General features: G+C 41.8%; 1 protein-coding gene across 2 annotated transcripts in view; it reads left to right on the plus strand.

Annotated features, from left to right (window-relative positions):
- Positions 1 to 21,852, plus strand: part of ADGRL1 (adhesion G protein-coupled receptor L1) — a 181,045-nt gene that overhangs the window by 55,226 nt on the left and 103,967 nt on the right. Inside the window, exon 1 of one of the 2 annotated variants that reach the window (XM_070739582.1) lies at positions 14,124 to 14,177. The exons of the other annotated variant lie outside the window; for it this stretch is intronic. The gene's annotated coding sequence lies outside the window, so the exon portion shown is untranslated. Of the gene's footprint in view, positions 1 to 14,123; positions 14,178 to 21,852 lie in introns of those variants that run through there. 2 annotated transcript variants of the gene reach the window in all.

The raw sequence follows: 21,852 nt of genomic DNA on the forward strand, positions 1-21,852 counted from the left end.
TATGGTTAAATTTAGTATTTATTGTCCTGTTCTGGTTCTCAGTTACTATTTTTTTAATGAGAAAGGACTATGACTTTATGGTATCTTGAGGCTTCACTAACATTTTTGAGAGAGACAAGGGTAGTGGGCCATTGGGTAATAATAGAAAACAGCCTAAATGTGGATGAAATTTGGGGGGGGTGTACTTTTTGCTATTAAATTATGTAAAGACTACTTTAGGCCTTATGCTATGTTTTCAATGTTTTGTTTTTCTCTTTATCAAAATGGTGGGAAGCCACCATTTTTATTTTTATTTTTGCACTTGGGTAGAAAGTGTCCATGGGCAACAACAGAAGGATTTGTTGCCTTACACAGATTACCTCATTTTTGGAGAAGATTTTAAATATTTCTCTTTTTGGAAAGTTCGGTCTCCAAACGTATTATTCCTAAGAAAATGGGAGAAATTGGGAGTGACAGAAATGGCAAATTCCAAAACTGTAGCTGGCCATAAAAACCACTTTCCTGACTGAACAGCAAAGCAACACGGGTAGATTTCTCTTCAACATTGTTCCGGTGATGCATTTTACACTCAGAAACTGTTGAGAAAAATTCTTCTCCCGTTTTATCTAGGCTGGCCTTGAAATTGCTTAGATTGCCTCTACCAATGTGACGCTGTGTCTGTCACTAAGCATTTTTCTTCAAGGAATGGGTTTTGCAGCAGCTGCCAAGAATAAAAGGATAAGACAAACTCCAGCGTTGCCCTTGGGTAAAGGAAAGGCCTGTCTAGCTCCACAGAGAAACATCCTAAGCCCAGGATGACTAAACAGGAGCCTCGGCCAGCCCAGAAACTGCCTGCTCTCAAAGTGCCATTCTTCAGGGATTTTGGGTATCGGCAAAGGCCAGAAAAGAAAGGAACACATCATGTATACATAGGGAGTGGACCTTGTTTGATGGCCATCTCTTTAATTTCTCTAAGGAGCTTACTTTAATTATAAAAATAGATGTCCTGATAAATCAACAGCGTCTACATAGAGGGAAAAAAAGGTATTTCCTCGGGCAGAATTTTTCATGCTGACAAATCCTGTACACAGTGATAAATCAACCTGTTCCTCAAAGATCTCCTACCCCCAAACAAAAATGCATGTGCAAACCAATTAGGGTCATGTCCCTTCCTCCCCCACCCCCAGGAAAAAAAATAATAGAAGGAAAAAGATGCCTACTTGCTTACACCGTTGTGTGTGAATCACACATTTGTCTATTTTTTTTCTGATTATGTATTTTTGGAAGTCACTTCCAGATAAGCATAATTATAGCGACATAGACACTTGCCTGATTTAAAATGACAATGTAATACTCTCCCTTCCCTCCCCCCATATTTAGATTATATATGTATGGGGGTTTGGAATAATGTGTGCAATAGTCCATAGCCTTTAAAGAACTAAATCAATTTCCCATTCTTCATTCCATGGTCTGAAAAGGAAACATTTCCCCCCGACTCCTTTGTGTACAAACTCGTATCTATAGTAGAAGGATTTATAATTGGAGTACCCTAGCCCAGCTCAGGAAATACACAGTACACTGCACTGTGTAGATCTCAGAAATGATAGATAGAAACAATAGCAGTCCCTCTGCTTCCTAAGTTATTTTGGTGACATCAATGACAAGTCTGCCTTCATAGACATGGCTTAATTGACTGCAGAGGGGAGGTCTTTACATACGGTATTTGCAGAAGTTGCCACATGAGCAGGAACCATACTAATACAATTTCCCCTCCCTCACAATAGGAAATTTTGTGTGAATGCAATTCATTTATTTATTTAATTCGACTTCTATGCCACCCAATCCTGAAGGACTCAGGGGGAATGCTCACTGGTAGATGCAGTGTAACATCTGGATGCGACTTCTGAAATCATAATCTGCCTTAGAATAGGGAGGGTTGCTCATAATTTGTTGTGTGTTAAATTCTACATGGTAATGTATCATCTTAAGGTTTGTATTTGTGTTTCCTGCAAGCTTCCCCTAGATCTCAGCCCAGAGAGTCCATTTACAAGCTTACTTTGAGAACAATGGTCAAGAAAATTCTATCATACAACATAATCCCCAGAGATTAGGATTGCCCCCACCCTCCTTGCCTTTCGTAAACTTCTTAAGACCCACCTCTGCCATCAGGCATGGGGGAATTGAGACATCTTCCCCAGGCCTATGTAATTTATGTATGGTATGTTGTGTGTATGTTTTTTAAATTATGGGGGTTTTAGTTTTAAATATTAGATTTGTATTTTACATTGTGTTTTACTATTGCTGTGAGCCGCCCCGAGTCTACGGAGAGGGTCGGCATACAAATTTAATAAATAATAATAATAATAACAACAACAACAACAACAGAACCATATGCATGCTTTGTAGAAGGCTCAATATATTTTCGTATCTCTAATTTAAAAGGATTAGAATACCGGTATAAATGATGTGCAAAATGACTCACACGCAAACATTTTCAAATGAAGATATTTCAAGTATGCAGAGGTTACTTCTAAAGTCTGGGTGTCAGTCAAGCTCAAAACAATGTATCATACATATGCATAAGTGTCTTAATACTGTCATTCTCTCTTGCTCCAATATCATGTTTATTTCGCAGAAAGTTGGACTCCTAAATATTGCAACTAAAGGGAGTACAGTGATCCCCCGTTTATTGCGTCCCCAACCATTGCGAACAGGGTACTTCGCGATTTTTCAACCCGGAAGTCAAAATATCATCTACGCATGCGTGCGTTTTTTCTATGGGCACGCATGCGTAGATGGCAACCGGGAGATCAACTGCTGGGTGGCTTTCCTGGGTCTTCCCCCTCTTGCTGGCGTCAGCGAGGAGTTTCCCCACCGCCCACGCAAACTCCTCGCTGCCGCCCGCCCTTCGCCCGCCCACGCCGTTCATTCTCGCCACTTTCGAGCTGAGTCCTGAAGCGAATTCGCTCCCGGACTCAGCTCGAAAGCGCCGAGAGACAGCACCAAGGAACGGGCCTGTCCACGCTGTCTCTCGGCGCTTTCGAGCCGAGTCCGGGAGCAAGTTCGCTCCCGGACTCGGCTCGAAAGCGCCGAGAGACAGCGCCAAGGAACGGGCCTGTCCACGCTGTCTCTCGGCGCTTTCGAGCCGAGTCCGGGAGCGAGTTCGCTCCCGGACTCGGCTCGAAAGCGCCGAGAGACAGCGCCAAGGAACGGGCCTGTCCACGCTGTCTCTCGGCGCTTTCGAGCCGAGTCCGGCAGCGAGTTCGCTCCCGGACTCGGCTCGAAAGCGCCGAGAGACAGCGCCAAGGAACGGGCCTGTCCACGCTGTCTCTCGGCGCTTTCGAGCCGAGTCCGGCAGCGAGTTCGCTCCCGGACTCAGCTCGAAAGCGCCGAGAATGAACGGCGTAGACAAGCCGTTCCTTGCCGTTCGTTCTCGGCGCTTTCGAGCTGAGTCCGGGAGCGAATTCGCTCCCGGACTCAGCTCGAAAGCGCCGAGAGCCAGCGCCCCCCGGACCACCGCCTGTCTCCTGCTGCCCGGTTTAGCCAGGACACGAGCGGCGAAATGACTTGGAGGAATGTGAAGCTGAAACCGGCTGGTTTCAGCTTCACATTCCTCCAAGTCATTTCGCCGCTCGTGTCCTGGCTAAACCGGGCGACAGGCGGTGGGCTGGGATCCGCAGGCGAAAGGAGCTCGGGCATTGTTCTCCGGACCCCGCCCGCAGCCTGGAGAGGGAAAGGGCCGCCGCGGGGCTGAGCGGGCGGGGTCCGGAGAACAATGCCCGAGCTCCTTTCGCCTGCGGCTCCCAGCCCACCGCCTGTCGCCCTAAAGCGGGGTGCGAAATGACTTGGAGGAATGGGAAGCTGAAACCGGCCGGTTTCAGCTTCACATTCCTCCAAGTCATTTCGCCGCTCGTGTCCTGGCTAAACCGGGCAGCAGGAGACAGGCTTTGAGTTTTTGGCTGCGGGGGGAGAAGTAGGACTTTCCTAACTCCCTCGCCCCGCAGCCAAAACTCAAAGCCTGTCTCCTGCTGCCCGGTTTAGCCAGGACACGAGCGGCGAAGTGACTTGGAGGAATGGGAAGTCCAAATCGGCCGGTTTCAGCTTCCCATTCCTCCAAGTCATTTCGCACCCCGCTTTAGGAGTCAGCGGAGAACGGCGCAACTGTTTTAAAACGATCGGAGCTTTCCAATGAGTCCCGAAGACGTGTCTTCGGGACTCATTGGAAAGCCGCGCGGGTGTTTTAAAAGGTCCCTGCCGACATGGGGGGCTCGCTAGCACCCCCCCAAACCTGGGTTGGGGGTTCGGGGGGTGCTAGCGAGCCCCCCATGTTGGCGGCGACGTTTTAAAACAGCCCCGCCGCCCCCAATCTTCGGCTCCTCGCTAGCGCTGCGGAAGTTAAAAACATCATCTGCACATGCGCAGATGGTGTTTTTACTTCCGCAGCGCTACTTCGCGAAAACCCGCTCGTTGCGGGGGGTCCTGGAACGGAACCCTCGCAACGAGCGGGGGATCACTGTACATTACTCCTAGATGCCTTCAGTCTTCGGGTGTAATGGATCCTGGGTATTTTGGATGGTCTTAAATACATCAATGTTGAATGTGTTTCTATCTTGATTTATTTTTACAAAGTAAGAATAAAAAAAGAAAAGAGGCACAGAGTTTAAAGAACAAAAGGGAAACCAAGTTTTGATTATTAGAATTCAACTCTTTAAGTTCTGGTTCTGAGAATGAGGCCTGGGGTGGATTTGATATAATTTTCTGCATGATGGATTTCAAATGCTGCCACCGTAGATGGTGGGTGCAATGTAATATGGGTAATGCCCTACCTTGTGCAGAATTGCTGCTTACAAAACAAACCCTATTAAAAGAAGAAAATCAACAACCGAAAGGAAAATAAATAAAACAACAGGACCATGGGTGTATAAAGTGGCAAAAACAGATAAAACCAAATTCACTTAGTACTTCAAAAAACCTAGAAATTTTTATTTAAAACCTTTAATTGATGTCAAAATATTTGACTCCATCTAAGTTTTCTCCGGAGGGGCTAAAAGTATAGACCCTACCCAAGAAAAATTTCCTAAGTAGTACTGCTCCTGAAACCTCTGAAAACAGGTGTATAAAGAGTAGGTACCCAGTGGTGATGTTGAAATCCTCACTGTTTCCTGTTTCCTGTGGGACAGAGGTGGGTTGCTTCTGTTTCGGACCGGTTCTTTAGAACTGGTAGCGGGAATCTCCCTCTCTTGCTAAACCACGAGTGATCTTTGTTTGGCCATGCCTCCGACTCTATGGTGCCCTCATCTTTTGTGAGCCGCCCCAAGTTTTCAGAGAGGGGCGACATACAAATCTAATAAATTGAATTGAATTGTTTTTGGCTTTTGCGTATGTGCAGAAGCTTGGTTTTTGGCACTGCATATCCGTGCGAGTTTGCTCATGCGGCACACTTGCGCAATACGCACCCACCCACACAGCACAGGAGGAAGCGAATTGCGGTGAGGAAAGTTAGACCTCACCCCTGCTGTGGGAGAAGATCGTCTTTAAAGCAGTTCAGTCTGAAATCATTTAGAGCCAGGCTGGTAAGCAACAGCATTTCGACTTTTTTCCTAGAAATGGACCATCTGCCACTAGTGGGGGATGGCTTTTGTTTTGTTTTGACTTGTATTTCCTTCCACTACTTCCAACTCTTTAGAAAATACTTTTGAAATAATAATAACAAAAACTAGCTGTTTTATTCTGATCTATACTTTTCAAAGGCATACAACAGTTCACAGTGTGTGGATCCCTGTGCCCTAGTTATATTTCTTCGCTAAGATCAAAAGGTAAAAAATGCCAACTGCACAAAACATCACTCTGCAACTAAAAAGGTTCCAAAATACCAGCTTCCCAAGTCAGAATCAGAATTTGGGATTGAAATAGTAAAATACATAAAAATAGCAAGAGCTATTTTGAGCAAGTATAGCAAGTATCACTTGTATCTGTGAACTTATGTATCACCAGCTTTGGATAATTTTCCTTCTCTTTCCCTGCCCCCGCCCCCCCCCCCCCTCTCTCTCTCTCTCTCTCTCTCTCGAGAGAGAAATAAGTTTGGTTGTGTTTTTCCATGTAAGATCGAGAGTGTCTCTGCAATGTTTCGATGAAATCACGCTCGTCATCTTCAGGCTTGTGTTTTGGGCTTCGTACTGGTGTGAATAAAGCATGGTTGGAGATGCCATTTTTCTATTATATATGTGTATGTATGTATATAAAAACGGCAACTCCAACCACGCTTTATTCGTACCAACACAAAGCACAAAACACAAGCCTGAAGATGATGAGTGTGATTTCATCGAAATGTCGCAAAGACACTCTTGATCTTACACAGGAAAAGACCCAAACGCAACAAAACTTATATCTATACCCGTGAAAATCTACGAAAACACACACACACACACACAAACAAACAAACATATATGGAGGGGGGGAGGTATGATGGCATCAAGCAGGACTTAAGACCAATACAGAAGAAAACTGCCCCTTTGAAGTCTACTACAGATGAGATTATCCAGGACCGAATGCAGCGGATGGCATATTCAATGAAGCACTACTCCGAGTTATATTCTAGAAAAAATGTGATAACTGATGCGGCTATGAATGGCATTGAGTGTCTGCCTGTCTTGGAGGAGCTTCACAATGAACTAACCTTAGAGAAACTAAACATGGCTCTGGACTCCCTCGCCTCTGGCAAGGCACCTGGAAAAGATAATATCCCTGCTGAAGTTTTGAAATGCTAGAAAGAGTTCACCCCCATGGAACTGCATGCAATCTTCTATTTCTGTTGGAGGGAAGATGGAGTACGGCAGGACATGAAGGATGCAAATATCATCACACTGTATAAGAGCAAAGGTGACAATTACCGCGGCATCTCTCTTCTTAGTGTGGTAGGGAAGCTGCTTGCCCGTGTCGTGTTGAAGAGACCCCAGGTGCTTGCAGGGGGAGTTTTTTACAGAATCATAGTGTGGATTCTGAGCCAACAGGTCCATTACCGATATGATATTTTCTAAGTGACAGCTGCAGGAGAAATGCAGGTAACAAAGATAGCCACTCTTTGTTCATAGATCTTACGAAAGCCTTTGCCCTAGTAGGGGAGGCCTTTATAAAATCCCCCCCAAGATTGGATGTCCACCAGCTCCTCAACATCATCAGGTCCTTTCATGAGGCACAGTAGTTTTTGATGGCTTAACATCAGATTCCTTTGACATTTGAAGTGAGCGAAAGAGGGCTGTGTCCTTGCGCCAACTCTATTCAGGATCTTCTTTGCTGTGATGCTGAAGCATGCTTTTGGAATTGTGACAGATGGGAGTCTATCTCCAGACCAGATCAGACTGAAAACTCTTTAGCTTCTCTAGATTGAGAGCAAAGTCTAGAGACCAGCAGAAATGATTACGGGATTTTCTCTTTGCTGACGACACTGCCGTTACTGCTCATTCTGCCAAAGGTATTCAATGACTCATTGACTGTTTTAGCAAGGCCTGCCAAGATTTTGGATTAACAATCATGCTGAAAAAATGCAAGTCACGAGTCAGGAAATGGATTCACTTCCCCATATTACAACCTTTGCACAAGAATTGAAGGTCGTCCATGACTTTGTGTATCTTGGGTCAACCATCACCAACACTCTCTCTTTAGATACTGAGCTGAATAAACATATTGGTAAAGCAGCCACCACATTTTCCAGAGAGTATGGCTTAATAAGAAGCTGACAGTATATACAAAGATACAGGTTTATAAAGCCTGTGTCCTGAGCACCATTTTATATTGCAGCGAGTCTTGGACTCTTTACACAGGCAAGAGAGAAAGTTTAATACCTTCCATATGCACTGTCTCCGAAGTATCCTTGGCATCACCTGGCATGACAAAGTTTCAAATAGCACTGTCTTGGAATGTGCTGGAATTTCTAACATGTATACACTATTGAAACAGCAATATCTCCGCTGGCTTGGCATGTTGTGAGAATGGATGATGGGTGGATTCCGAAAGATCTCCTGTATGGTAAACTAGTGCAAGGAAAGTGCCCCAGAGGGAGGCCACAGCTGCGATATAAGGATATCTGTAAGAAGGATTTAAATGTCTTGGGAATGGACATTAACAGCTGGGAAACCTTGACCTCTGATCGTTCAGCTTGGAGACTAAAGATGCAGCATGGCCTTCTCCATTTCGAGGAGATACTTGTTCAGTAGTCCAAGGCAAAGAGGCAGTCCTGGAAACAGCAAAATCTGGAGGCTGGGCAGGAGACAGAATGGATTTAGCCTCAGTGTGGAAAGGATTGCCACTCTTGGATTGGCCTTTTCAGCCATACAGTGGTACCTCTACCTACAAATGCCTCTACTTACGAACTTTTCTAGATAAGAACTGAGTGTTCAAGATTTTTTTGCCTCTTCTCAAGAATCATTTCCCACTTACAAACCCAAGCCTCCGAAACTATAACCAGAAAAGGCAGGGAGAAACCTCTGTGGGGCCTCTCTAGGAATCTCCTGGGAGGAAACAGGGCCAGAAAAGGCGGGGAGAAGCCTCCGTGGGGCCTCTCGAGGAATCTCCTGAGAGGAAACAGGGCCTCCACACTCCCTGTGGTTTCCCCAATCGCACACATTATTTGCTTTTACATTGATTCCTATGGGAAAAATTGCTCCTTGTTGCAAACTTTTCTACTTAAGAACCTGGTCATGGAATGAATTAAGTTCGTAAGTAGAGGTACCACCGTACTAGATTCTGTTCTAGGAACTCTTTCCAGAGCACAATACCTTTGAGACTGAAGGTTGCCAATGTATGTAAAAAAAATATACAATTAGCAGCAAAAAAAATATATCTGTGAACTATGTTCTAGCTTGTTCTGGATAGAAAAAACAGAATCTGCTGTTGATGTTAGAAATACCATAGCAGCATCTGCAAAAGGTATTCCACCAAGCAAGTGCTTTCTTTCAAAGGTGGGCTTCACATAATTTAACAATTGGTTCACCCAGAATCAAAAATGTGAGTTTGCTTTGTTCATGCGCACACCTGGCGCACATGCATCAGAAAACGTGGTAATTTACTTGCATGCTACATCTGTGCATGCGTGTGGTGTCAAAAAACGCACAGTCATATAGGACAGGATTGCACCCACGCGGATGGGCTGACCCACCTGCAGGGCGCAACTACCGTTCTTTCCGAACCAACTGAATATCACCTCTGCTTTCTTTCTGCTGCCTGACCAGTCTCTGGGCTAAGATGGAAAGAGAAATGGTAATTTCAGTTCCTGTCTTGCTTTTCTTGTCAGTAGTCTGACAGCTTTCCTTCTGGTTTGGGATTGCTGGTGCAAGCCAGGGACGTTTTCTGTATAACTATAATGGCATATTGGTTCCTTCTAGAAGCAGCGCGTTGCCTTGAGAAAGAGTGCTCAGAATCACTCTAAAGATTTGTGGTTTATCAATATAAAGTATGCAATCGTGGTGATGGTTTCAATGCAGTACTGCAGGCAAAACTCTGCCCACAGCCAGTAGCTTCATCCGGACTGGCTCAAGACTGACTCAGCCTTCCATCCTTCCAAGATCGATAAAAGGAGAACCCAGATTGTTGGGGGCAATATGCTGCCATTGTACACCGCTCAGAGAGTGCTATAATATAAGTCTAAATGCTATTGCGATTCAACTCCTCCAATCTTTTTATCAGGGAACGAAAAGGAGAAAGGAAAAGGGCGTATTTATCACGTGGAAGCTGCTTATAGACAGCTTTGAAGTATGACAGAAGCTTGTAGATTTTCAAATTAGGTCTGACTACTAGAATAGATAACCTGATGTCCCCCTAGTGTTTTTGAACAAAATGCCAGGGGGTATGGGATCATCTGTGCTACACACTGAGATGGTTTCAGTTTATCTCCAGGGCTTTTCCAGGGGTAGCTGGAACAAAGAAGCAAGGAAACTATTGTTGAGCACCCATTGAAATGTATTCAAAGCCACCAAGTCAGTGGAAGCCAAAATAATAATAGTTTCAATCACTAGGTTGAGAATTTGAAAAACTCTTAGATAATAAAGTCCAAAGTTTAAATATAGAAACTTCTTTTCCTTCACTATACAAATCCATTGTTGAATGGGGCTATATTGGGTTAAGATAATAAAAGGACTGGAAAACTGCCCACTATTTGGGCACTACAGAAACATATTTGAAATAGATCTCTAAATCAATTATGCTCCAAGTCCAGTTTCCAGGGACAGCCATTCCTATAACGTTTTCCTAGCTACAAGATAGGTATTTGTATGTAAGAGTGTTTCTTAAACTGTTTTCTCTAGAGACCTCTTCTCACTTTTAAAACTTATGGAGGACCCCAAAAGAGCTTTTGTCTGTGTAGGCTAAATTTATCAATATTTACCCTATTAAAAACAAAAAAATGGTGCTTTGAAGAATATTGATTGAATTATATAAGAATAATATTAAACCCATTCGATAATTAACATAAAATATTTTTCTTGAGAAAAGTCTTGTTTTTTTTAAAAAAGAAGAAGAAGTAGAAATAATAAAAGAATGACATTCTTTTGCTATCTTCAATATCCGGTCAATCATTTTGATTTCATAGACCTGTGCCAGGGTCTTAAGAGACACATACACCCCGGGGTCCTTGGATCATATTTTAAGAAAGACTGGCAAAATCTAGGGAGACACCAGCTGTCTAATTTCCACAGTGCCATTAATTCAATTGTTGCAATCTAAATTTTAGTTTGTACAGTACTTAGAATCAAACTAGATGTGATGGTTTACCATGAGCTTGTTCTTCTTCTTAAATTAACTTACTGGTAACTCAAAGCCCAGATGGACCACGTATCGCTCACCCATTTCCTGTGCAGTCCTCAGTGGCTAGCAGCTGATTCGGTGGGCTGATGTGTAAAGTGCTGACATGTTTCCCCCCCAGAGGGGACCATGTGCTCCTGACAGTCTGCCAGGAAGAGTTGTTTGCAGACGAGGGGGGGGGGATGAGATCTTTCTTCTCTAGATGAATGTGTGTATAATAGTCTGACTGTGCGAGGATGCATATGTATTCTGAGCTCCCAACAAAGAGTCCCAAAGCAAATATAGAAATAATATATCTGATTTTAAGAAAAACAGGAGCTTTGATCATTTCCTTTTTAGAGAAAATCTATTTGGCAATCAAGAACAGAAGAATTAGTTCTTTCCCTTTCTTGTGTATCTGTTCAGATTTAGAAATTATTCTTTCTAAAAGAAAAGAAAAAACACCCCATAGATCTTTGGAACAAAGAGATGCAACTTCATGTCATGTCTAGCTTCATCTTTACAACGTGAAGTCCCAGTTTGCAAAATGACACATTAATAGAGGAAGAAAATAATAACAACGCCCACTTTGCTTACATCCTATTGGGCATTTTAATGAGCTATTTGTATTCAGTGAAAAAATCTTGGAATAGTTTCCATAATTTCCTGGAAATATTGTGCAATGTGTTTTTCTCATAAAAAATGAACAGCATGTGTAGGACTATAGTAATATTCAAAAGGGAAGGAGGAAGCAAAGGCAGCAGCTAGAAAATGATACAAATAATAATAATAATGGGGACCCTACAGCCCCAATCCAATTCTGACTTCCGTTCTCATCCAAAATCTGTACAAGAATATCTAGATTATTCCCATTCTTGTCAAGATGCACATATCTTACTGGAGCTCAGCTGAACTTTGTGGTACCATTAAAAAGTTTTCCAGCAAATGTAGATTTCTATCAGCTATATAGATGCTGATAGAATGCAAAAGGAAATAGCTATATAGATGCAAAAGGAAATAGAAGAATTAAGGACAACAATTTTATTATAGAGTTCAACAAGTGTAAAATTCAGCAGGTTCTGACAGGTTCTGGAGAACCGGTAGTGAAAATTTCGGAGAATACCACCTCTGGCTGGCCGCAGAGTGGGATGGGAACGGAGATTTTGCAAAATCCTTCCCCTGCCACACTCATCAAGCCACACCCAAAGAACCAAATTTGAATTTTATCCCTGGTTCAACACTCCGTATGCCATGCAGATGAAAGCTGAAGGGAGCTTATTTTCATTAGACAATGAAAGTAGAGGAGGTTGGAGATATCTAAATTTTTTCATAAATCTGATAGATATACAGTAGGTATGATGAGGGGAAATTGTGTAAAATCTCTTTAAAAGTGCCCAGATAGAGTGGTGGGAGATGGAATCTGAGGCTAAGGTAGTTAGCCCTCTCATCATCTTGCAGATGCTGATCCCAAACTGTAGGCTGACAGAATCGGGCTATGATTGATGGAACTGGAGTATCTGGTTATGCTGCTTTGCCACTGTGCAGTTCCATAGACAGGAGGCATGTCAGGAATAGAAATAAGTCTAGAGGGACCATAGATGGACACAGTAAGCTTACTGTTCAGATATGCATGCAGTCACGACATTGAATTGTCAAAGACGACAAATCTGTGCATTTCAGTTTTGCTCTTGGCTGGCTGACAAAATGTCATAATGGATTCTTGGGTGATGCAGAATCTCTGGAGTACTGGTTTACCCAGAAGAGCGACATCAGAGGAATTTGGAAATCATAAAAAGACAAAAGTCTGGCTGTTCGCTTCATGATATGTGAGCCTTGCGATACAAATAGTAATGATAAATATTGAAGATTACAGTACAACAGTTTAAGGGAACAGAAAATGGGATGATTAAGTGTACACTGTATGGTTTGCACTTGGTTTAACACAGTGGTTCCCAACCTTTTTTTGGCCATGCCCCACCTAAGGATCCCTAAAATCCTGAGCCCTCCCCCTCACATGACATATAATTAGAAACATAGAAGTCTCACGGCAGAAAAAGACCTCATGGTCCATCTAGTCTGCCCTTATACTATTTCCTGTATTTTATCTTAGGATGGATATATGTTTATCCCAGGCATGTTTAAATTCAGTTACTGTGGATTTATTAACCACGTCTGCTGGAAATTTGTTCCAAGGATCTACTACTCTTTCAGTAAAATAATATTTTCTCATGTTGCTTTTGATCTCTCCCCCCCCTCCGACTAACTTAATTCTTATTCAAAAAAGTGAACTACTCACAGGAGGAAGCCTAAAAGGCCACTAACTTTGTTCAAAAAAGGTTTCAATTGCCCCCCATTAAAAATCAAATTGCCCACATTGGGAACCACTGGTTTAACATAAACCTGGACTGCCCAGTTATTGATTGCCCATCTTAGAATTAGGCTTTGGGCTGCTGGTTATTGTTTCTGATATTCAGTTGAAAGAGGAGCAGGAACCTGGCTTGCGCTAACCCAGTGCTTGTGAACAGCAACTCACTGAATGTTTGAATCCTATCTCCTTACAGAAGGCTAGAAGACCGGGATCCAGATTAAGATCAACGCACTGGGTGGATAAAGGGTTACACCTTGGCTGTTGCTCTAAGCTGTGTGAGGATAATTTATCAGCCGGCAAAAGCATTGGCTTCTATTGATCTGTGCGTGGCCCTGTGCAAATAGAGTCAGAGGGAGTGAGAATTAGTCCCAGCGTGATGGTGACATTACTGTTTCTATTACAGAGCAGGCCTGCTTCGGCTTAAAGCCATGCTGCGCTAGGCGGTGAACAAATGCAGAACACCAAATAGCCTCTACCCCAGAGTCCTCCCAGCCCAGGGATAGGAAGGTTTGGGAGGAAGGTCCAAGACTGGAGAGGGCCTCATTCTGTATTGGAGAGAAATAGGCCCATTTAGTAGCCTCTTTATCTGCCTGCTTGCCTGCCTGTCTTCCCAGAATCTCTTTTACACTCCAAACTTTCAGGGATGGCTTTTGGCTATTTGGTTATTTTTAAGCACGTATCCCCTTTGTTTTTTCCCCTGCCTGTCTCATTTTTCAGGATCCCCTCTGTTTGATTTCATCCGACCTCGCCCAGCCTTCTATTTCTTCCTGACCCAGTTGCTGCCTACGATGACAGGGAGAATATGAGAGACAGGCCAGAGGGCAGGCAGGCAGGCAGCCACTCAGGTTCAGAGGCCCAGCCATCGAGAGCATCAGGAGTGAAAGGGGAGGTTGCACCCAGTTAGAATAGAAAAAAAAAGCCCTGCCTTCTGCACTCCACGGCCAGAACATCCCACTCACCTGTGGGCCAGCCTTCCTCCCAGTCTCTTGCTCTTCCTATGGCAGCAGGGGATAGACTGCTATAGACCGCAGATGCTGGTCTTCGAGGGAAAAATACGGTATTATTTTTATTTTGTTTATATATTTATTTTGTCCAATACACAATGAGGGTTTTAGTGGGTATATATCTATATACACATAGTAAAATACATGATGAAGGTTATAGAGGAGATACTCATAGTAAAATATATCTAAGAAATAATAGAAAAGAAGGTATAGTAATAGAACATATCAATGAAAGAATAGAAGAAGAGATATAGGAATAGAAGAAAGGTATAGGAGATATAGGAGAGCAATAGGACAGAGGACAGAAGGCACTCTAGTGCACTTGTACTCGCCCCTTACTGACCTCTTAGGAATCTGGATAGGTCAACCGTAGATAATCTAAGGGTAAAGTGTTGGGGGTTTGGGGATGACACTATGGAGTCCGTTAATGAGTTCTACGCTTCGACAACTCGGTTACTGAAGTCATATTTTTTACAGTCGAGTTTGGAGCGCTTAATATTAAGTTTAAATCTGTTGTGTGCTCTTGTGTTGTTGTGGTTGAAGCTGAAGTAGTTGCCGACAGGCAGGACGTTGCAGCATATGATCTTGTGGGCAATACTTAGATCTTGTTTAAGGCGTCTTAGTTCTAAACTAAGGTAGAATTGGGGAAGCAGAAAGGAGAAAAAGGGGAAGAAAAAGAGAAAATGAATAGTAATGAATGATTTTAAATCTTATTAGAGTTTATAAAACATTTTTAGTATATTAATTGGATTTTTAGATATGTATATAGTATATTCTTTTTGATATGTTGTGAGCCGCCCCAAGTCCTCAGAGAGGGGCTACATACAAATTCAATTAATAAAATAATAATAAATAAATAAAACATGATTATCATAAGGAGGCAAAATTGTATCTCAAGTTGTATTTAGTTACTTAATTATTGCGAGGTGTCATATCACTGAAAGAATGAGGAGAAATTCATATGGTTATTGGATCAAATTGGTTCCACATAAGATGCCCTTTTTCTTTAAGGGTTAGTATTTGTTCATAGGCCGGAAATTTTATTCAAGGAACAAGAGAAAACAGAAAACTCAAGATTTTTGCAGAGACAGATTTTTAAAAAATGAAGAGCCCTCTAAGGATCAAACAAGTGTCTGTACTCATCCATCAAGGCAAAGCACACGCAGTATCCAACATCTCTTGGTTTTTGGGATATCCCGAATTCCCAATTTAGGGAAACAAATTTGTAATCAAATGAGAGGAAATCTAAAGAAATTCAAAAAATAATGATAATTTAATGGGTTTTAGGGGATTAAATAGGGGTGATTAAAAGCATATTCATGAGGACCCAGATTGTGGGGGCAATATGCTGGCTCTGTTTAAAAAAGTGTTATTGCTAACATGTTTTAAGCCGTCCTGAGTCTAAGGAGAAGGGCGGCATAAAAATCAAATAAATAAATAAATAAAATAAATATTGAGAACCAAAGACAGGAGGTATACAGGAAACAGCCTGATGCATTTATGAGGCAAATGTAAATAGCAAATAAAGGTAAACAAGGATTTTCCCTTTTTGAGCACAAAGCTGAGGATAAAGAAGAGAATACACATAATTGGAAAACATAAATGGAGGAAAACAAGGAAGAAAGTGCTGTTGAACTAAAAATGTTCTTCTTTCTCCTGCTAAGGGTTAGAAAAGAACTTCGCCCATTATTACAGGTAATCTCAATTTACAACCATTTGTTTACCAACAGTTTGAAAATAAGTGGGGGGGAAAGTGATTTATGACAGGTCCTTGAATTTCCAATGATTGCAGAGTCCCCACAGTCACATGGTTGCAATTTAGGGGCATTGAACGGGTCCAAAGACGGGCTACAAGAATGGTGGAAGGTCTTAAGCATAAAACGTATCAGGAAAGACTTAATGAACTCAATCTGTATAGTCTGGAGGACAGAAGGAAAAGGGGGGACATGATCGAAACATTTAAATATGTCAAAGGGTTAAATAAGGTTCAGGAGGGAAGTGTTTTTAATAGGAAAGTGAACACAAGAACAAGGGGACACAATCTGAAGTTAGTTGGGGGAAAGATCAAAAGCAAAATGAGAAAATATTATTTTACTGAAAGAGTAGTAGATCCTTGGAACAAACTTCCAGCAGACGTGGTAGATAAATCCACAGTAACTGAATTTAAACATGCCTGGGATAAACTTATATTCATCCTAAGATAAAATACAGAAAATAGTATAAGGGCAGACTAGATGGACCATGAGGTCTTTTTCTGCCGTCAGTCTTCTATGTTTCTATGGCAGCTAGCATATATTTTTCATGGTTGCAGCATCCCTGGGTCACCGTGATTGATATTTGTGATCTTCCCTGTTAAGTGAAGTCAGATTCACTTAACAACTATGATGAATTGCTTAATGACCAAGACAAAATTGAGTAGTCATGTGATGACTCCCTTAGCAACTGCATCACTTAGCGACAGATGTTTTGCTCCCAATTGTGGCCATAAGTCAAGAACTATCTGTTCTTCATAACTTCTGTGTTTTGGGCAGTCGAAGCCCCTGTATGTTAAAGTTGCCAAAGTTGAGAAACAGTGGATTGATTATGCTGCCCTCGGGAATTTTGGAAATTGAAGTTCATCTATCTGAAAGCTGCCATGGTTAAGAAACATTTAATTTGTTTAAGTATGAAATAATGTATATTCTCAGTAGCCTTCACTAAGGACGCTCTGGTGAATGTTCTGCCCACTTCTGCCAAGGATCCTTTTTATCCTTTCTGACACTTGTAAATGAGCTGATAGGCTCAAGCAGCACTTCAGTTGCTTTTACAATTTGAATTTAAAAAATGATGGTTTGTGTTTGTTACGGAAACCAGAATAAGACCAGGTTCTTAGGTAGAAAAGTTTGTAAGAAGAAGCAATTTTTCCCAAAGCAAATAATGTGCGAGATTGGGGAAACCACAGGGAGGGTGGAGGCCCTGTTTCCCCCCAGGAGATTCCCAGACAGGCCCCACGGAGGCTTCTCCCTGCCTTTTCCAGCCCTGTTTCTTCCCAGGCGATTCCTAGAGAGGCCCCACAGAGGCTTCTCTTCACTTTTCCAGCCCTGTTTCCTCCCAGGAGATTCCTAGAGAGGCCCCACAGAGGCTTCTCCTCACTTTTCCGGCTCTGTTTCCTCCCAGGAGATTCCTAGAGAGGCCCCACGGAGGCTTCTTCCTGCCTTTTCCGGTTACAGTTTCAGAGGCTCGGGTTTGTAAATGGAAAATAGTTCTTGAGAAGAGGCAAAAAAATCTTGAACACCCGGTTCTTATCTAGAAAAGTTCATAAGTAGAGGCGCTCTTAGGTAGAGGTACCACTGTGATGGCAAACAAATGGAAATTTCTACCCCACAAATGGTAGGCCCGCTCATGAGAAAGAGTGTAACATGCAAATCTGAAAGTTGGTGATTCAATCAGGCCATGGCTTGATACTCAGAAGTAAGCCATCCTAGGGGTTTCTGGAGGGGAGTACTGTACATTTTGGGGTTTCTAGGAAGAGGAAAATTCATATATTTTGCTCCAGGTTCTATGGTTTAGAACAATGATTGCCATTTGAATGAAATCTGTTCTCTGTGATACATGCCATATTAGCCATATCGTATTTGATTTCTGTAAGGAAAAAAATGTGGTAACAAATTGTTTTAATGCTTTAACAGCCCAATAATTCTTTAGTGGTCATTTTACAAGGTTGAAGTTACCAGCCTCTTTTTGCATTAAACATTGGGTAAAGAGCCTAGTGTGCATGGAGAAAAAAAAGTCATTTTTCAAGATCAGTTCAGTGAATATTGTTTTAGAATAGGGGCCAGATGGGATCTGTCTAAAGCAGTGTTTCTCAACCCTGTGTGGACTTCAACTCCCAGAATTCCCCAGCCAGCATGGCCGGCTAGGAAATTCTGGGAACTGAAGTCCATACAGCTTAAAGTTCCTGAGGTTGAGAATCATTGGTCTAGAGTGGCTTTGCTCTTGAATGCAAAGCTGGAGATTCCTAAGACTTATTGCTTGCCCCAGGAAAGCTGCAGTGGCTGCAAGGCTGCCCAGGATGATGGATAAAGAGAGAGAGGAAACGCTCATCTGTTGTAAGAAATTCAAGTATGCCAAAAATTCCCAGCACCAAGTTGTGCTAGGATTTCTGTACAATTCATATTAAGAGATAAATTACCAAGTACTACTGGTATCTTTAGATCAAACACAACATGGTAATGTCTGTATGCTGGAATGAAATATTTCATACGTGTACATATAAATGTTCTGTATCTTCTATTTGCACAGTTTCCATAGAATAAAATAACTGAGATATTTGGGTAAAAGGATATTGCATTTTCCACTTTTATAGATGCAATTAACGGGGGGGGGGGAGTCGGGCTGCTTAGTGACAGTGCATAAGATTCAGCTATCTTCTCCTGTAAAGCAGGCTTGGAAACTAAATTGTTTGTTTATTAAAGTACTAAAATGAATTCAAATCATTACATTAAAACAATACAATCATCACTCTAACTCCGAACATTAAAACCATTAAGGGAGTTACAATCATCCATAATAACCTTTTAAAAAACTGTGTATAGTGAGGTTTAATATTAGCTTTGTACATTGCACTGAGCCATGATTGGTAATTAGGCAAGCCTAGGTTCATACCACATGCTAAGATAAAATTAAATAAGTCACATAAATCTCCCAGTCTGATGAAAGAAAACAGTAATAACCTATTGATAAAGCAATTTCCTAGGAAGCAGTCATTTAAGAATAAACTAAGGCCTTGAGGCAAAGAAGAAGACATTGACTTTGGGAATGTTTTCCTGACAAAATTGAAATTATTGAAGTGGCTTTTCCTTGTGTTTTGGGGGAGGAAGAAGTGGGGAGGGCAAACTTTCGCAAGTGATCGGTTTGCAGATAATCTTTCAGTGATTTCGTTTATCCAGGACCTCACTGAGATGACAAAATATATTTCTTATTATTCTGTACTAAATTTATATGCCTCCCATCTCACAATTTATATCAGCAGTGTATGGAAAGCTGGATCAACTTCCTTTCCTGTATCTTTTTTTTAAAAAAACAACAAGACCATAGAACTGTGGTGGCAAAGTTTATTAGAATGCAGGCAGGCTCTGCCCACAGCCAGGAGTTCGATTCTGTCTGGCTCAAGGTTGACTCAATATGTCATCCTTCTGAGGTTGGTAAAATGAGGACCCAGATTTTTGGGGGCAAGATGATGACAGTAATGACAGTACGACAGAGATGCCGTAAAGTGCTGTGGAGCGGTATATAAGTCAAAATGTTCTGCCATTTAATCTTTTTTGCTCCTTTCAACACTTAAAACTTCAAATGCGCTAGCCTGAATAAATCTGACTTGTAATTTTTCTTTACACTTGGCTTTGAAGAGGAAGATTAAACTCAATTAAAATATTACATTGTGGCTACTTGTGTGACACCCACCTCCAGCAAGATCTGCAATTTTGCACATCTTAATGAAAAAGAATGGGAACATTCAGAATAACTCACAAAATGTCACTACTCCATTCATCAAGGGGAAGCAATGTGCAATGCTTCATAATGTGGGGTTTCCTCTAATGTATTCTATACCTGGCCTGCCTGACCATGCTAAGCCATAGCGATACATCCCAAGCCAGAGTTGTCCAGTTCCATGCTAAGCTACAAACTCTTAGGTAGTTGTCTCCACACAGCACATGAGCCCTTCTGACTGATATCTTTCTTGGATGACTATGACCACTTAGCTGTGTTGTTATCTATTGTTATCTAATAAACAGTCGTGTCGAGACCTCACCTACGAAAAGATATTGACAAAATTGAACGGGTCCAAAGACAGGCTACAAGAATGGTGGAAGGTCTTAAGCATAAAACGTATCAGGAAAGACTTAATGAACTCAATCTGTATAGTCAGGAGGACAGAAGGAAAAGGGGGGACATGATCGAAACATTTAAATATGTTAAAGGGATAAATAAGGTCCAGGAGGGAAGTGTTTTTAATAAGAAAGTGAACACAAGAACAAGGGGACACAATCTGAAGTTAGTTGGGGGAAAGATCAAAAGCAACGTGAGAAAATATTATTTTACTGAAAGAGTAGTAGATCCTTGGAACAAACTTCCAGCAGACGTGAATTTAAACATGCCTGGGATAAACATACCTGTATATCCATCCTAAGATTAAATACAGAAAATAGTTTAAGGGCAGACTAGATGGATCATGAGGTCTTTTTCTGCCGTCAGACTTCTATGTTTCTATGTTCTATGTTTGTACCACCCAAATCTCCGTAGTTGCCCTTGAGTTCATGTGGCCGCTTCTTGTCCCCACGTCTCTTCAATCAGCTCCCTGTAATTGTTATTTTTCTTTTCTTCCTCCAATAATTTTGAAAAGGCCCTGGTTTCTATGGTGAGCAGAAAGGTGAACCGGATGGGCTGAAGAAATAGTTACGGTATGTATAGCACCAAGGATACCCAGCATCTTTTCTTCTATTTAATCAGCGAGTCTTACTACTACTTTTCAACTATTGACCATAGAAGGTAGAGAGATCCTCATTCCAATGCCAGTTCTCTGTTCACAAGCCTTTTGTCTGAACTTATAAAATAACAGTGGCCTTGCTTATAAAAGCACAGGATACTCTGCAGGGAAAGGAGTTTTAATGACAGAAGTTGCCAGGGCACCTCTGTATTTTAGAAGTGGAATCTAGTCCTCTTGACAGCCAATAAATCCACCGGTGCTGGTCTCTGTTAGCACTGCTGGACTCTCTTATTTGCACCTCCTTTGGGGTTATTGTAAATGCTCTTACTTAGCCAAGCTTGGCAGAATTGGAAAGGGAAAGGGAGAATTGGAAAGGAATGTACTTTTGCATTAGCACAAACCAGAGGCATGTAAGGCAGTTATTTCAGAAATCGGAGAAAATAATTAGGATATTGATATGCTGTCCGTAGGTTAGGCTTTAAAACAAGTACAAAAGTTGTCAGCTAAATAATAGTAATAAGTCATCTTTTGGATCATTAAGTTCCTATACATGTTGCCTTCTATGTGTAGATTCATTTTCTGTTCAGAATTATTGATTTAAATATATGCTGTGTCTTGGTTTTGACATGTATTAATACAGTGGTACCTCTACCTACAAACGCCTCTACTTACAAACTTTTCTAGATAAGAACTGGGTGTTCAAGATTTTTTTTGCCTCTTCTCAAGAACCATTTTCCACTTACAAACTCGAGCCTCCGAAACTGTACTGGAAAAGGCAGGGAGAAGCGTCCGTGGGGCCTCTCTAGGAATCTCCTGGGAGGAAACAGGGCCTCCACCCTCCCAATCGCATTATTTGATTTTACATTGATTCCTATTGAAAAAACTGCTTCTTCTTACAAACTTTTCTACTTAAGAACCTGGTCACAGAACAAATTAAGTTCGTAAGTAGAGGTACCATTGTAGTGTTGTAATCTTTTAAGCAGTATACTTTAAATATATAAAATTAATAGATACAAGGAGTCCTCCACCAAGCAATAGTATTTCTGATTATCAATTTGGAATATTGCTTCATTTCTGGTGTAGAATATGAATCTTTTCTTGTTAGAAAGTGGGTTTTTTCCCAAGAGTATAGCAGTGAGACTTTGCTGGACTAGTGGTTTCATGGATAGCTATTTGGAGTGTTGGATGTGATTTCTCAACTCTGACTAAACGTAGTGAACGATTTTAATGTATCACACACAAGCATTTCATATATCCAGCCT

The sequence above is a fragment of the Erythrolamprus reginae genome, chromosome 2 (assembly GCF_031021105.1).
Source record: "Erythrolamprus reginae isolate rEryReg1 chromosome 2, rEryReg1.hap1, whole genome shotgun sequence".
NCBI classification, from domain to species: Eukaryota; Metazoa; Chordata; class Lepidosauria; order Squamata; family Dipsadidae; genus Erythrolamprus; species Erythrolamprus reginae.